Below are 18,036 nucleotides of genomic sequence, written 5' to 3'. Positions count from 1 at the left end.
GCTGTGATCTGCTGGATACAAACTACTTGATGAATTGGCATAAAAAGCGACAAGTTAGCAGTAGCAGCTTTTAAATGTGTTGTACCACAAAACCTAGTGCCTAAAAATGAAAAATCTCTCTGAATTTTTGGGGCATTTGGGATCTGATCTGTATAGATGTGAGAAGGGATCTTAAGGTGCTGATTTTCACTGTGGTGGTTTTTTGTTTTTCTGAAAAAGAAACCTGTTGAACCAGAATCTATGAAATGGTTTCTGTTGGGTATCAGTGGAGCCAAAAATTCACCTGCTCATCCCCTGGGTCTGATTTGTTCCCATAAGAGGTGGGAGACAGTCATCTGCAGTGGTTCCTTGGCTTCTGCAGCTGTTCAGAGTCTGAATCATTGGTTTGAACATTTGTTGGTCTCAGATTAACTTCATGCAGTAGAATGAGAAGTCTATGGTGTTGGCATACACTCTTTTCTTTTATCCCTGCTTTTGGACCTGGCAGAAAATCAGTGCATTTACCTCACAGTAGTATAGCAAAGCTCTTTCTTGGTGTGACTTGGTTTATTTTTTGTGTTCAAAAAACTTCATAGCTTTCAGGAACCTGAGTGCTGCTTTGGCTTGAAGCTCAAGTATGAGCTCACACCAATTAACCTGAGGCTGAGATGTCAAAAGCAGGGCCTCAGTGTGTTTTTTGCAGATGCCCCTCTCCTGCCCAGATTTATGGATGGAACCAGGGGGTTCCAGCTGAGAGCAGAAAGCTGAGGTGGAACAAATGCAGGCCTAATTGTAATTCTGAAATGAAACACACGCTTCTATAATCTCTGAAAAGGATGGGTGACTCTTTCTGATGTATTTAAGTGTCAGTTGACATATGTCTTGTCACCACCATCTCTCTGACAGTTTATGCTTAAACGAATCCAGCTTTTTCACAGGTGTGCAAATTTTGCTCATAATGCTTATCAGTTTGGAAGATAGGATAGGACTTCCTAAACCACTGAAATATTTCAAAAAGACTTTTTCTCAGGATACAATGCTTATTTATAGTTGTTGTGAAACTATATCAGTAAAATACTACTAAAAAAAATGTTGTGCCTTGTTATGCACCCCCTGATTTCAGGGTCCTAAGCATCTTAAGGAGAGCTGATGAACTTGCTTGTTTTTCTGATTTAAATGAAGTATTTTGCTTTCAAAGCATGATGAAGCAGACAGATTTGATACCTCATTCTCCTTTGTTGGATGCAGATGTATTTTATTAAATATACACAGTTCTGTACTGCCACTGCAGTGCAGTGTCTGTGTTGTACACTTTGAAAGAAGAGTAGATGTGGTTGTGATGTAGTGTCCAAATACCCTTTCATCATGGTGTTTTTCTAGCAAAATTGCTTTGAAATAGAACAAAAAATTATCCTTTTACTTCTGTGGAATATAAGTGTCAGGAGTGCCATGATCATCTCTGGAAAGATTAGCTTTTGGCATTTAAGTGAAAACCCCTCTCAAAATGGGAAGCCTCAAGGTTTAGTTGCAGCAGTGGTGTACTTGGGGGTTCATTGAAAGCCTTTTTTAGTGTCATGCAGACTGACTGCTTTCCCTTCTTTATTGCTTTACGTTTTGTAAGAGCTTGAGTGATCTTTGGTCTCCAGCGTCCGTCCGTAATCCTTTGCTGTGGCAGGGCTGTGGGGGCAGCTCCCTGAACGTAATGAGCAAACTCACCACGAAGGGGAAATTGCCGTGTAGCTAAGGTCTAGAAAAAATTGGGTTTAAATGGAGAAAGGAAGAAGATGTAATCTCCAAGGGGATCTGAAAGGAAATCAGATTGCACCACCTGATTTAGGGAGGAAACACTGATTTTTGCTGATGTAGTTTTTCTGCTTTTACTTATTCTACGTGTCCCTGTACAGTCATTGTGTCTGTAACCGCAACACTAAGGAAAGATGGTATGTACATGTTTTTTGTTGATAAAGCCCCACATATAAGTCCCTATGTGCCTACAAGTTCTTCATTACAGTACTGTCCCTCAGCACAAGCCACAGGGTGGCTGTTACATTCATTGGTTAAACTCCTGAAATGTTCTTCTTGGAGTGCCCAGCACTATAGGCTGTCCACAGCAAAAAGGAGAGACGTTTTCCTTGCTTGTAATTTAGGGAAAATGTCCAGCCCTGTTCTTCAGTAGAATGCAAAGGAAAATGTTGGTAGGGATCTTGTGGGCAGGCTGAGAATTTGGCGTTTCTTTCCCCCTCAGCTAACCTTGGAGGACCAGGAATGGCCTCCTCATCTGTAATTTCTTTGTTATCCTAAGCCTTCACTTAACCCTTAAGGCAGATTAATGCCTTTCAGCTTCACCCTTGTCTGATACCTGAACTGGGGACACAGAAAGCCCTCTGCAAAATGTACCTGGTGATGCTGTCTGGTAGGGCTGCTGTGGCAGGAAGGCAAGGAGGAGACTGGCTGCTCTCTCTGTCCTGCTGTAGGCTGAGCATGCCCTTATTGTTATTTCTGGATGTGCTGATTCAGCGTGGCAGCGGTGTGTAATATATACAAAATATGAGTGGCTACATATGTCAGATTAAAAAGTAAACAGGTCAGAGTGCATCCTCTGATGTGTATTTATAGCACTCTGACATCAGCAGGAGTTATGTTCATCTGAAGGCAGATTGAGCCTGTGCAATAAGTGCAGAAAAGTGTGCCTCAAGCCAAAGCTGCGTATCGTGTGTTTCAGTGAATATCACTTCTAACTGTTCTTATATATACCCTACTTACATTGTATATCTAACCTCAGTGATTAGAGCCTGTTAGGTAGAAATGTGGTGACAAGCTGTACCTCTCTGGAGTTGCTTAAGAGTTACAAATAGGCATGACTGAGTAGTTGAAGGACATTGAATTAAACATGCTTGAATTAATAGGGTAATGATTGGTGCTGCTCAGAGCTATAAAATAAACTCTAGCTGGAGCTCTGTGCTATGTGGCAACCAGATCGAGCCATGGGGTTGCTGAAGTATTCTGAAATGACTCAAACTTTGTTAAGTGAGAGAGATAATCCTAAGAAAGCTCTCTATGTAGGCTCCCTGTGCAGTTAATGTTTTAAACCCCCCTTTGGCTTGTTGTTATGACTTCAAAGATACTCTAAAGCCTTTGTTAAATTGATCATTAACTCTGCAATGTTATAATTAGACATTTGAACTTGGCTGCATTCAAAAAGAAAATGCAAGAATGAAAATCCTGACCAGCGCTGTTTCTCTGCAGCTCATCAGCATGGTCAGAGAAGGATTAAAGTTCCACAGGAGTTAAAAAGCAATGGGGATTGAAGGCATTAACCAGCCTCGCAGGATTGATAGGGAGCCATTAATCCACAAAGTTTTTCTTTGAAAGTAAGGAGCGAGAATAATGTCAGGAACCTGAAATGGGTTTCTGCCGGAGATTTAAATTTAAGCTCATAAAGCATTCTGATGGGAACGTCGGGCTGGAAGCGTGTGTTGGGGAATCCTTAAATTTGCAGCCCAGCAATTGAGCACGTTACAGCCATCGGCTGAGGGCTGCCACTGACCCCTTCCGAGGCTGCAAAGCCAGCAGAGGAAGCCCCGGAGCGGCTCTGAACAATAGCAGTGAGCCCAGGCAGCGGCTGGGAAGATTGAGGGTGGCTGGAGGCTGCGGTTAAAGTTTATGAGGTCTGGGGCTGGGAGAAGCTCAGCCCTACGTCTCCCACTTTCTTTCCTCAGTCTCTCCTGATGGAGTACAAGTCGAGACAACAGCTGGTAGCTACTATAAGCCCGGCTGCAGAGTGGATGGGAAAACCTGTCTCCATAGTAACAGAGCAGGCATTGCATGTGCTGCTCCTGCTAGATCTGGGGAGTAGCTGGCTGAAGACATCTGGTCAGTGTAGCCAATTCTCTGGGGAAATTAGCTCATTTCATCTGATAGTAACCACAGAAACTTTTGACTTGGTTTAATAGTATGATGCTGAACACGAGATAGAACCAACTGGTTCAGCAGTTTTGAAAGTCAAAGATTATCTAACTACTCTAAGATAAATATTTTGGTAAGGAAGGCTATTGCTTGTGCTCATTACACCACTCCCGCTCTTCCCTGTGGTGATGTTTCTGTCTAATATGAGGTGATTCTTCAGTGTGGGGTGGGTTTTATGAATTCAAAGATAGTTTTCTCTTTCTAAATATTTACTACTTCTGCTTACAAGAGCTCTTTTAATTATACAGTGAGCCATCTATGCCTTTCATCCTAGGTCAGGTCTATGTAGTGTGAGATAATGTCTGTGTTAACACACTGTGGCCTGTACTCTAAAAAAAGTTCACTGCAACCCACAAAATCTTGGGTCAATTAATGCTTACACATTTTCAAAAGGAATATTCTGAACAGTTATGCAGCTACAAATAAACCTCAAAATAACTGTTGAATATGTGTCAAAGTCTTGAGCTATTTAGCATCAATTAAACCAATTACAGATCATAATCTTGCGTCCAATACAGGAAAATTCCCAACTGATTTTTGTGGAACGAATTTTGCATCCAGTAGGCAGAGATTATATTGGGGATATGGTGGTTGGGTATGTTGGCTATTGTTTTCTTGTTTACCATAAAATTTATCAGCTCATACTGCAGCTCTGTGTAACATTCAGAAATTTGGAGGAAATTGAAGAATGGAAACTTTTTTCCATTTGCACATTAGAACATCGTTGCATATTTTTCATATGCCAATAAATGATTGTAGTGGATGATAGCTTTTCTGGAATAATAATGCATGCAGAAAAGTGTCTTTGCAGCAGCTCAAGAGGAACATCCTAATGTGTGGGGCACGAAGAAATGCTTGATCTTCCACCACCCACACCCACTACTGACACCCACTCCTGGTTACAAATATTTGAGCTCAGTGGGTTGTTGTGACCATCATGATCTAGAGAATGAAAATCTGAGGGCAGGCATGAACCGTATGTCTCTGTTTATGGAAGAGCAGCAGAGCTGTCAGTCTTTGAGAATCCCTACCCATGATTTCTGTTTGAGCACGTGGGGTTGAATGAGAGAAGTGTGTTCAGCTCTGCTGGACAACAGCAATAAATGATTTTATGGAGAATAAGAGCTGCTAGCTGCTATAGTTCTTAAGAAAGATCTAAAGGACATCTAAAGGTCTTAACAGAAGTCGAGAAATTATTATAATAAAGAAAGGGGCCTGAACTTCCCCAATCAGACAAGTGCAGCAGATGTTCAAGGGCCCCAGGTGGGCTATATAGATGTTAATAAACCAGATGAGCTGAAATCAGTTAATGAAAGAAGTTTAATCAATCTGAGTTGATTCAAGAAGTGACTGACTACCTGATGAACGCACGTACCTTATTGAATGAAGATTCTTTGGTTTTCTTTGTCTGCTGAGCTCATGCTCTGATGAACCAAGAGTTACAGCTCTCTGTGGAGTTAAACCATTGAAAGTGGGTGTCAGATCTTTTTTTTTCCCCAAATGCTTTTATTTCCTACCTGGAAACAGTCATGTAACAATGTGAAGTAGCATGTGGGGGAGTGTGTGCTGGTAAAGATGGCATGAAGGAAGGCTTTCCTTTTCCACTCTGGATTTCATACTGAGTTTCATGGCAAATGAACTGTCCTTGAAACTGAAAACATCTTGGTTTCATGGTTTTAAATTTCTGGCTACGGGAATCAATAAGAAAAAATTCTACTTAATCAGAGAAAATTGATGATATTATTATAGAAAGACTTACTGTGTGAGGGTGCTTTGTGGGTCCTGAGGTGGGTGGTTGTTTGCCTTTCTGCATTTTGTTTGCTTGTTTTTATGAAGTCAAATGGCTTTGGTTGAAACTTGTAATAAGTCTTCCTGAAGCTGGATGTTGATAAAAATTAGGGAGTTCTGCTCAGTGTGGTTATTAACATGAAATCTTTCCTCTCAGAGTATAGAGAGGGTATTTCTTTTCCACTGGGCTCCTTATTTTCACAACATTTTCAGGAAGCTTAAATCTCCTCTGACGTGCCTGGTCTTCTGATCTGTCCAGATCAACTCATGGATTTGGGAGTTTTGAGAGGGAAACCGGAGGTAGACAAGGTAATCACGTGGACCTCTCTGGGGAGAGCAGCCCAAAAATAGAGAACCCAAACAAATATCTCTCTCAAGTGAGAACTGATAGTAAATTTCCTCAGTAAATTTCCTCTGCTTTTTATACTGTTGCTTCAAGCTGAGTTCAAAGTAGTTCTTCTAGGCTGACTGTGTTTTTTTGCAGCTTTTAGCTATTAGTTAGGTTAGGTAGGATAAGACAGTCATATATGCTGTCCCTTTGTGGAAAAGGGTGTAGGTACTCCTGAAATCATAGCTGCTTACATCTCAACGTGCCTAGGGCACTTGACATAATTTCCCTTTGTACATACCTATTTCTCTCCCTTAACTGGAGAAAAAGGCATTTTTACCTTGTTCAAGTACTTGGAGTTTGCAGTCCCTATGAGGTCACTTTCTAGCCTGGCAGTTAATGCTAATTTAGTTAATCAGTATAAATATTAATCTTGCTTGTATAATTGTTTTGTATTTATGAACATGCTTGAAAACACATCACATGTGTTTGCAGAGGTTTTTAAGAGTTAGCTGGTGTTTGGAATATGGTACAATTGCATTTCTGATGCCTGGCTACATGCTGGCCTTTTGTTCTGTGTTTTCCTTTCAGGAAGCATAAATTGTTGATTATGTGGCTCAGTACTCAGATATCAGTGGTGTAAGGGTGTAATCTTCCCTTTTCAATAGCTTGGTTCATCTGTGCTTGTCTGTTATGGGTGGCAGCTTGGCTTCAGTGGTCATCCCGTTGATTTGGAAGGGGATATTAAAAAATAAATTGTTATAGAGTGAATTGGTGTCAGAAATCAGATCTGTGTATGTACCATGGGCAGCTTAATGTTAAAGCCTCATGACTGAAGTCTAATCCCAAAACAAAATGTCAGAAGTATTTTTCCTGCCAAAACTCTGAATAGCTTCTTTTATCATTGGGTGCTATGATTGTGTTGGCTCTCAGGCAGAGTTGCACAGTGTACTGAGCAGCAGTAAAGAGGGACAACCTGAGCAAAAGAAGAGCTTCTCCTCTCCTGAAGAGGAATAAATACTTCAGTGGGGCTCCTTTGAGCTTGAGTTCTGACTGAATTATCTTTCTATTTATTTTAACAGTAAAACAAGTTGAAGGTTGAAAAAAACCACCCTGCTTTCCCTGCTTTAAAGAGTAGAAAGAACCACAGAACACGAAGTGAAGTTAAAAGAACTCCTTGAATGTTGTTAAGGATTCCAGAAGTGCTCTTTAATTGCTGCCAAAGCTAATGTGGCTGGAATTTCTGTGGAAAACATCAGTACAGTAGTCAGTACACAATTGCCTCCAGTTTGCAATAGATTCCCCTTCCCCAAGCTTATTCTCCCTGTTCTCCATGTTAAAAAAAAAAAAAAAAAAAAAAAAAATTCCACATTCAATGTTACCCTTAACATTGAAACAGTCAAAGATGATTTCTTATAGCCGTGTGAGGAATTGCACAGTGGTAACTGCTCGGTGTTGCTCTGAGAACTGATTGCTCATTCTACCACCACCATTGTTTGCTGTAGTTTTAAAGCTAAAAAGTAATCTAATTCAATTCCTTGAGCCTGCAATTAATTCACAAAGTGTCTAAAAGAGGGCTTTCTGAGTGTTTTTCAGAGTAAATTAGCACCCAAGATGAACATAGTCCATGTCTTCATAGCATGAAATACCCATTACTATTACTCAAAGGGTGTGAAACCACATAAAGGATTGCCAGAGAGCTTCTACCACATCTAGAGCACCATAAAGCTTGATGTTTGAACAGGCACAGCATTTCTGGCTCTATCAGTGTGGCATTTGGGACAAGTAATGTGGTACATGATAGAAGAATTCTCTGATATAACATGCTAAAGGCAGATTTCTAATGAGGAAAGCTTTATTGTTGGGCTTACTAAAAACATGCACTCATGTCATCAGCTTTGCTGTCCCAAGTGCAATGGCTTATAAATATTCAAATACCCAGTTATGGGACACAGCTGTAAAGTACTTTGCATATCTAGTAGGTTTCCTTTGGCCATCCAGTTGATGAGTAAATGCACATTTTACACAAGACAGTTCCCTTTTTAGTGCAATGTAATTGTTATGAATTAAACCCAGAACAAGTACTAGCAATTGACAAAGTTAAATGGGAATGTGTTATGTGTTGGAAAAGGGGTAAACACGAGGTTGTCATTAAAGTCATTTTTAGCAGAGCTATTTGAGCTTTACATGCGCTATTCATGTGTCAGTGTTTGGTGGTTGTGCATCAGGATACCCCTTCTTCTTCCTCTCACTTTGTCTTGGAAAATAACTTTGCCTGTAATTATTTTGCATACTGACAAAATATTACTATAAAATAATTTTTTACAGTGGAAAAAAACATTATAACCTCTCAGTAATGGTTTGATGTGAAGAATGTCATGTGTTTCAGCTACCACTTACACAGAGTGGTGGTTTGTGTCGTGAGTTAGTAAATGTTGAGGTTGGGTATGTTTAAAGCAAGGACTCGCCTTTCTTTAGTATAACCTCTTGCTTCACTTCTGTAAGACAACAAGTGTGAGTTTTCACTAGTTCCATTGTTGCTGAACACATATATTTTTGTGTGGGATGAGCATTTTTGGTTCCAGTGGGTAATCTTGGCTCTTTGATTTGTGAGTAAGGCCTTTGGTATCCAGATTAGACTTAGGGTATTTTTGTTGATATCATATCTAACATCTAATGGGGTATTGAGAGGCTTAAGCAGGACAGATGTCCAAAAATCAGCTTTTTAAAAGAGTAAGCATTGAAAACTGAAAAGATATAAAGCGTAGGCTAAAACATTGGATGATCTTTTGACATTAAAAAGATCCTTACCACAAAACAAGGAAAGTTTTATAATTATTGACAGAATTCATCTAACTGTGGAGTAAGACTGACATTTGCTTCATCACTTGCTGGGAAAAATTCTTTGGAAAATGTGGGTTTACAAAGATATCTTTATTTTAATTACTAATTTAAGCAACAGTAAATCTCAGATCAGAGAGAAGGGCCTAGAAAATTCTGCTATCCCTCAAAAAAATCCTTCAATGAATTACCTGGAAGTATAGTTCACATAAAGAGCAGCTATGCCTCAAGCTTTAGAAAAATGAGTGCAACAATATGAAGTTCTGCTCTACTGCTACCAGTTGGTAGTTCTGATGTGTTAGTGCATTTATAATGCATCACCAATGCTTTGGTTCTTCTAATAATGTATATTTTAAAGTGAACTCTAAGTCTGACCTTCATTGCCTAGTGCTCCAGCACAGAAGAGGCTCATCTGTCTGTAAATCATGCTCCTTGTGCCCATTGCTTTAAGTTGCAATTGTTTTTAACTCTTCAATTACTGCTCTGCTGGGGGAATTCTTCTGCCCAGGTCACTTTTGCTTGGCATTGTTCAGAGTCTTGAGTTTATTCTTGACATGTCCAAGGCATTGCTTTTACAAGGGCCCTCCTTTTCCAAAGAGCTTTTGAGTACGGTGTGGCTGAATTCTGCCAAATGCCAGCTTAGTGGTTTGTTTGTTTTGTTTTTTGTTTTGTTTCTTTAAAAATTCATTCCATATAATGCCCATTAGCTTCCTGAGGTATTTGATGTCTTGAAGCTCAGACCAGCTGCTACTACTGAGAAGACCAAGGCTTTTTAAAGAATTTTTTTCTTGCAGCAATGAATAGTGCACTTGTCCTTTATTTGTAAAGGGAGCGGAGGAAAGGTGATAGTGAGTGAGTGGAGTTTCACAGAGCTGCAGTTCTCCTTTAAGTAACTTTGAATTCTGCAAAGAGCTGCCTCTGCACCATTTGTTTATGTTGGACCCAAAACTGATAGAAACATGAATTCGTATAAAAATATAAGTCTTTGCACATAACGGTAGCTTGGTTAATGGGGTACGCAACTTCAGAGAGATCTGGCTTCTATCTCCATTTTGCAAATGTAAGTTTAGTTTGGTCTCTTTGGAACGCTATCAAAGCTCTGGAGAGAGTTTGCACAGCGCTGGCCGTGTGCTTTGGTTGGTATAAATTAAGTTCCCATTTCGGAATGCTCTAATCCTGATGCGCTGAATGATAGCCACAACTGTTCGGCGCTCGCTGGCTGGGACGGGCGCAGGAAATTGGCACCAGGAGGAAGCTACTTGCCTTCAGTATGTGAAATGTATTTGCCACTTAGCTGAAAATGCTGACTTTGTTGCCTTCAGTTACCTTTATTTTGCATGTCAAATAACTCTCCTCCTTCACAAATTTTAGAGGCAACAGTAAAATGCTGACTGAATGGGCTGTGTACATATGGCATCTGAGAGGGTTTTTATTAGCTTAAACTAGCACATGTGTTTTCCTGTGAGGAGTATTAAGTGCCTGGACTGCAGGTTTAGTGTGTGACTGTTTTTGCAGCTGTGTGGAAGAGCATGATGTGTATTCCCTGGAGCAGGCCTGGGAGAGAGCTCAAGTATGTTGAGGCAAAAGCAGGTTGTGTTTATGGGTTAGGAATGTCAAACAGAAATATGGTACTTGAACCCTTATCAGTGCTGAACCTGATGCTGGTAACTGAGTGACTGTCACCCAGGAAAGGATTTTGTTTCAGAATTTCATGTTTTTATGCTGGAGCTTTGTCCTGCCAGACGAGACAAAAATTGTTTTCTTTTTTCCTTTTTTTTTTTTTAATCTGGAGGAAGTTGAAACCAATGTTAGTCACTTAAGATTTATTTCTTTTTAAACTCTTGAAGAGCTTGTTCATTGCTCAGGCCAGAAATCCTAGTTTTGGAGGATGAATTTTGAAAACATGCTTCTTCTAGAAGAAGAGGATATCATGAGTAAGTGTGGAATTAAATGTCCTGCTTTTGGTGACCTCTCACTCTTCTTGCTTGTGGAAATTACATCACATCCCAGAAAGAAAAACCAAAATCCACATAGAGGAGAGCAGCAAGGCCAGAGCTGAGGATCCTGAAGCAAGGCTAGTACACAGGACCACTCCATAACTTACTTCTTGGAGGGAGGACTGGGCCTCAGGGAGATGTTTTGCCTGCACAAGAGAGTTAAGAAGTTAGAACTTCATCAGAAAGAACTCCTCTTCTGCGTACTCTGTATCTGCTTTTGCAGGAGCAAGCTGTTGGAATAGGCCATAAATAATTAGCTCAGTGTGGGGGCCTCATGATGTCTCTGTGCATATCCAGCTGTACTTCCATCCACAGTGCTTCTTGTCTTGAAGCATTTGTGTGGGTGGTGAGTAGTGGGTTTTCAAAACCACTGGAACAAAAATATTTTTTTATCAATGATCCTTTTAATTTCAAATGTGTTGATGCTTCCTGGATGCTATTACAATATGGCCTCAACAAAAAAAGTACATTATATCTGAAACCACTAGATTTCAGGTGTTGCTGTTATCAAATCTTATAGCAGGTGTCCATAACTTGACCATTACATCTTAAAAATGCCATCTACCCTTATATTCCCTTTTAGATGTACAAAGTGGAGCTACTGCAGGTTAAACTAGGCAGATCATGGCCAAATTCTTCCTTTTGTTTGACTCTGCTTACAGATAAGAGATGCTATGCAATATTTATTTTCTCTTAAAATGGAGTAGTGTTGTAAAGTGATAATCTAAGGGTATAAAGGAAATACGCTTTGCTGGGAGTCACAGTGGCTTTTATTGCCCTGTACTTTGTAGCTGGAAAACAGCAGGCATACAGTCTCTTCCTGAAGTCCCTCAAAAAATTCCATGTTGGCTCTGGAGCAAAGGCAAGACTTATGAGCTGCTTGGTGTAGGGCATGGTGGGTATGAAGTAGCTTTTTAAAAAAGGAGTGAGAAAGGTTGTTTTAATAAAAAGCATGCAACAAGATGCCTGACAGGATGAAAATGCTCAGATCAAGGAAAGTAGCCACTGTGTAAATAGTGTTATTGTGACAGTTCTCTGTAACACAGAAATACAGACTTACTTGGCTTACTCTGATTTTTTTTTTTTAATAGTAGCAGTTCCTTCTACTCATATTAGCATATTGTATGTACTAATGAATGAGTTTGCATATTTGTGAACTGTGTTCGTGTGTGCTTCGTCTGAAGTGTAGGTGAATAGTTCTGTTGAATTCAGTAAGATATAAAATTAAGCATATGCTGCACTGGGTAGAAGCCAGAGCATTTTTCAAAGAGAGGGTCCTGAATGAATTCCTTCTAGAGACTTTTATGAAACCCTGAATAAGAGGTACATGAAATAAACAGAAAGGAATAGGGATTTTTAATAATTTTTGTATCAGGGTTAGCATGTTGACACTTTCTCTCTCTTGCCAACTACTTTGGGTTTGAAGTCTACTTCTAGAGCATACTTTGTGATGGGGGAGAGCTCCACATTAAAACGAGTTCTTTAAAATAAATGTGCAAGCCCAGCTTAATGCACGTCTGCAAATTCCTGGTGGATATCATCAGCAGCCACGTTCAAAAGCTAAAGACAACTGCATTATGAAGAGACTTGTGCAGGGGTGATGGTGTGGAAAGCTGCTGTAAGGCAGCCATGCCTTCACGTGCAGAGTTACACCACTGACATCTGAGGCCTTTTGGGGCTGGTGGAAAAATTCCAACTGCCAGCATTTGGGTTTGGCTGAAACCTCTAGTGAGAAGAGAGCGAAGGAAATCAGCAAAAGGCTTTTTAAATACACCTAAAGGAGTTAGGTGCCTGACTCCTATTGAAATTCAATAGGATTTAGTTGCTTGGAGCCTTTGGAAAAAATTCAACCCAAAATTGCAGGCCTGAAGTATTGTTTAATGGTCCCAGTGCTATTGTTCTGTGCTCTCAGCACCGATTAAGGGAAAATAAAAAAGCTTCATCACAATCAACTGTTCTAGCTCTGTCTCCTAGTAAGCATCCTTTTTTTCAGAACATGAACACTAATGGAAGCATTATTTCATCTTAATTGAAAACATAATAAGGGAGCTTTAATGATGTCCAGTAACTTAGGATTAATTATGGGCCTCTGAAGGTGGAAATCTAATACTGATATCATGTTTTTGGTTTTCTGTAGCCTGTTTCATCATTTGGTGCTCAATTTGCTAGATAAAGAATTTTAGCAAATGAAACCAGTCTTTTGAAATAAAGGAACAACCAAGGGTGTTTGCTTTAAAATTTTTAAAAAAACTTAGCATTATTTGTTTTCCTCTGAAAAAATGTAATTTACAAGCTCTTTGGAAGTGAGGAGGTTAAGTTGGGGGGAGAGAAACCTCCAGTCCTAAATAGGGGTTTTGAGACTTGCTGTTGCTCAGTAAGTGTTTATATATACAAGAAACCATTTGTCTTTCTATTTTTGATCTTTGTACTTCATCAAGTTGGGATTTTTACTTTATTGAGTCTTTGTGCGCTCGCCTTGGCCATCTGATTTTGCTGTTCTATGTATCTTAGAAAGCACAGTACAGCTTTCAGGAAAACAATCCTGGCTTTCTCAATAGAACAAAGAGGGGCCTCTCTATACAAAGTGGGTGAGATTAGAAGAAACAGTTGCCTTTGCTGCTGTGAATTTGCATACGCTGCTCGGGCTGTACAGAAGTGCTGTCTGAAGCATTTTGCAAGCCCTGATGTGTCAGGTGAACAGTGTGCTGAGAAGTGGGCTCCAGGTCTCTGAATTATCACACAGCCTGTAGCGTTTGGGTTTTGTGTAAATGCAACCTACTGCCACATAGAGGATCAGAGGGCTGCAGCACCTCTCCTGTGAACACAGGACTGGGAGCTGGGATTGTTCAGCCTGGAGAAGAGAAAGCTCTGGGAAGACCTTCCAGTATCTAAAGGAGGCTACAAGAAACCTGGAGAGGGCTTTCTACGATAGGATGGGACAAGGGGGAATGGCCTCAAACTGAAAGGTGCAGGTTCAGATCAGATACTAGGAATAAATTCTTTACTGTGAAGGTGGTGAGGCACTGGAACAGTTTGCCCAGAGGAGTTGTGGATTCTCTGTCCCTGGAAGTGTTCAAGGCCAGGTTGGATGGGGCTTTGAGCAACCTGGTCTAGTGGAGAGTTTCCTGCCCATGGCAGGGGGTTGGAGCTAGGTGATCTTTGATGTTCATTCCAACTCAAACTGTTCTAAGAGTCTGTGATTGCTCTATATGAGAGACATGCCCCTGCCTTTTTTTTTTTTTTTTTTGACCTTTGAGGAGTAGAGAGATGCTGTATCCCTGATTGATTAGATGCTAACCTGTTGTCCAATCCAGCTACACAGCCCTTGATGGATGGCAAGTGTCCAGTTTGTAACTTCAGCAGATCTCTTGTCCCCTCTCTTGGCTCCTTCAGAGACCTGCTTGTCATGACTTCTGAAAAAAGCTTGTCCTTGATCCACTATTGCTGCCTGAGATTGTGAGGAGGTTCCACTTCTCTAGCAGCAATATTCCATTGCCTTGGCTAAATAATAGGTTTCAGTGCAAGTAGTGCCACGGGAATCTTAGAGCTGAAGGAATGGTTGTTGGCATGCAATACCTACATAAGCTACATGAGGGAATATTTAATTGTTTAAAGAAATATGTGGGAACTTTATCATCCTTGAAGCCAGATTTGATAGAATTGTGGGAATAATGTGATTTATCTCTCCTATGAGGGTAATGTAATAGAGCTTGTGATATTGCAGATACGGGTAAAAATTGTATTCCCAGTGAAATGTTGAGATGGGAGGAAATGCTTCAGTACAAGAAATGTGTACTTAGGAGTCTTAAAGTTGTCCCCCAGACCAATGCCTCTTGTCTTCCTGTGCCTGTCATCTCTGCTTCCTCTTAGGGCAGACACTTCCATGGGAGATGCAATAAGCGGTATGTATTCTTCAGTTTTGGGTATTCTATAGCCAGTCAGAATAACATAATGGTACACTTTGCCTCCCTCCTCCTAGAGAATGTGTTTTACCTCTCTTACATTTATGGAGTGCATTGAAAGAAGTCTAGAGACAGAGTCAAGAGATTGTTGTTTGTAATAGATTTCAGATGACCTCAATCAAATGGTTGCCTGAATGTCTGTGATGCTTCATGACCAGTTATAGTTTTGAGGTCTACAGGCAGAGCCTCAAGCAATATATTCTCTATGCAGATGCATTCTCAGCCCCCAGAGACAATTTCTGTATCTGTTAAATAGCTATTGTTGTGGTGTCATGATTTTTTGTGTTTTTTCCTCTCAAGTTATTAATCTAATAGCTTTAAAACATTTCTTTCAGTTAAGTTTTAGGGCCCTGTGATTTCTTTTGGAGTTGCTACTGTACTGTATTTCACAGTGTATTGTCTCCCATCCAAGGATTGTAGCTCTTTCAGTACAGTGGGGATTGGGAAGTAAAGGAAGGGCTTTTCCAGATGCATTTATTAGCAAAATACCCTGGGAACTCTGGAGGTATGAACGGCACTATCAGATAGCATGGGCATATTTGTCAGGCAACTGTGTTTGTATTGATCCTGCCTAAGTTCCTTCATTGGATGGTGAGAGCTTTACTGTAACCAGATGATTAAATTATGGCATATTTTACTTGGCTGTGCTGGGATTGTGGCTGAGAAGGTATGAATATGGCACAAGGCATACCTTGGCTGAACAGGAAGGAGGGAAGAAGTGAGGGTACCATGTAGAAATCATTAATTAAAGGAAAAAAAAGTATTTTCTCTTGAGACAGCCCCTGTATGCCCATAGTGTGAATGTACATGACTGTCACATCTTAGAGGGCTCCTTGTACCATGTAAGTTTTTAATCTCCGTGTTGCACTTCTGTTTTCACCTTGTAGAAAGAAGATTTCTATTAAGTTACAATGGGTCCTTGCACAGTGTAGTACTTGTGTGTATGTAATTTTAACCAAGAAAACTCCTCGACTGAGCTTTAATTCCCATGCTCACTCATGTTTTTCAGGCAGTTATTGTCTTCTAGTGCATGTAAATTTCATGTTAAGTTGGTAATCAGAAAAATACAGGGAATGTTTTAGTAGCTTGGGGGAAAATAACTGATGTACCTTTTTTTATTGTCTACAAGTTTCTGGCCACTAATGTAAGAGCCCACAGACAGAAATTCATCTGCCTCCCCCACCCCCAGGAGAGTACTTATTAGATTTATGCAACACAAGATATTAAAAACACTTTTGTCTGTCACAGAGCCACGGGCAGGGGAGGGGGAATTTGCCAGTTGCTAATGGATACCTGGCGTTTTTGTGTATGACCATGAAGAACAGCTTGTGCACTTTCACCCCCGATGTTCCCTGAATAACTTGGGTCTCATTTAGGTCAATAAGCCTTTATCAAAACGTCAGGAGTGAAAAATGTGTCTTGGTGTAAGCCGACTGGTCGTTCCCCGCAGTCAGCGGAGTCTATAGGACAATCAGTGTTCTCTGAGCTTGTCTGCATGTCACGCAAAGAGCTGGGTGACAGTAACCATTGAGTGCGTGTCTGTCCCATTGTCTTTGGGACAGCCCCCATTTGCATACTTGCCGGTGTGCCTGTTAGCCAATGAACCATGGAGGGCTTTAGGAAGCATAGGCACAGCTCCCATGCAAATTCCCTGTGTGGGGAACGCTCACTCCTTTACAGCACAATCCACGCTTTCTCTTCCTGCCTTCCTCCCGTAAAACTGAAACTGTGATCCTGACAGTCCACAGTGCTGTTTGTGGGTCCATTGTGCTAAAATGGTAACTTTTTCTCTGGGTTTTTCTTTCCTTGCCAAGGTAACCTTTTTCCCTTCTTTTGCTTTTGGCAATTGCTTTTGGGGATATCTGAATAGTATTATCTGTGCTATCACACATGATGTGAAGCCTTATATATATATCCTTATATATACCCTTATATATCCCTTTCTATCCCTTCCTCAGATGAGCTATTTTGAATGAAGGACAGCTTTTGCTTCCCGTGTGGTTGGAATTGTCTTTTGTAAAGGGAATTTCCTCCATGGTAGCAGTGATGAAGGGAAATGTACTAGTCCTCTTCAAAAGGAAGAGCACTTGGATATTAGGGTATGTGGACTAGGTCTGTGAAAGAAATACAGTCACCTGATCAGAGAAGGTGCTCTGATTTCTGTGACAATTCCCTAGGACCTCATGTCAAGCAGAGCTCCTAATTCTCCCATTCAGTTTTGGTTCATAAGTGACATTAGATTGGACAAAGGGAAAGTGTCATTGCGTTTGAAGCTTGTCATAAGACACAGGGTTTCCTTAAAGCATCTGGTGCAGCTGCTGTTTTTTTTCAATTTATGATGTTCATTATGTCTTTAGCTTATTGGAAAATATTTAACAATAATTCAATTTTAAAGTAAAAAAAAAATGGTGGAGGGTTCTGGTGGATCCTTTCAGAAGGAAGCTCTAGAAGAGATTCTTGGCTGGATTGAAGGGCTTGTTTATTACAACCAATGCTCTGATAGTTGTATTTTATCTTAAAAATCTACCTTGAATACAAGTGACTATAAACAATTGTGATGTTCTACTGCATCTGACATCTTGCATAGGTTATGAGACATTGAAATTAAGGGGAAGAGCCCTGGCTCATGTTCTACCAGCTTGGCTAGAAATACCACAAAGTTGAATTTCAACATTTTCTTGCCCTGAGATAAACAGGGTTTTTATGCCACCAAGATGTTTTAGATCCACAAAAATATCATAGCAAAGTCACCTGATACCTACCTTTTCCCTGTTATTTTTACTGTGTACAGCCATATTATTTTGCTCAGTATTCAGGGCAATATCCCATGCATTTTTGAAGGTGATAATGGCTCCTATTCTTCTTGTCTAAACTAGGGCTGTGTCCTGGCTATATCAGTCAATTAAGAAAATAATCATAGGTACCACCTTGAGTCCTGTTTGCCAATTTGTTATGCAAAACAGCAGTGAGCCCTGCAGACATGTGAGAGGGCTGGATAGAATGTTCAGCAGCACATTGTGTTCTCTGCAGTTGCTCTTTATGTGAAATCACACTTTGAAATAAGGGGCTCATTCTCTTAATCTGCACTAACCTGTGTAACTGTGACATGTTGAGACTGGTTTCTCAGCTGCACTCTTACTTTATGCCATGTGTTGTGTGTTTTCAGTGACAAGCC

The 18,036-nt window shown here is 40.4% G+C and overlaps 1 protein-coding gene across 1 annotated transcript in view; it reads left to right on the top strand.

The window, feature by feature from the left end:
* Positions 1-18,036, top strand: part of KCNQ1 (potassium voltage-gated channel subfamily Q member 1) — a 330,737-nt gene that overhangs the window by 59,844 nt on the left and 252,857 nt on the right. The gene's annotated exons all lie outside the window — the stretch shown is intronic.

The sequence above is a fragment of the Agelaius phoeniceus genome, chromosome 6 (assembly GCF_051311805.1).
Source record: "Agelaius phoeniceus isolate bAgePho1 chromosome 6, bAgePho1.hap1, whole genome shotgun sequence".
Lineage (NCBI taxonomy): Eukaryota > Metazoa > Chordata > Aves > Passeriformes > Icteridae > Agelaius > Agelaius phoeniceus.
Note: the sequence above shows the minus strand (reverse complement) of the source record. Positions and strands in the feature narration are given on the sequence as shown.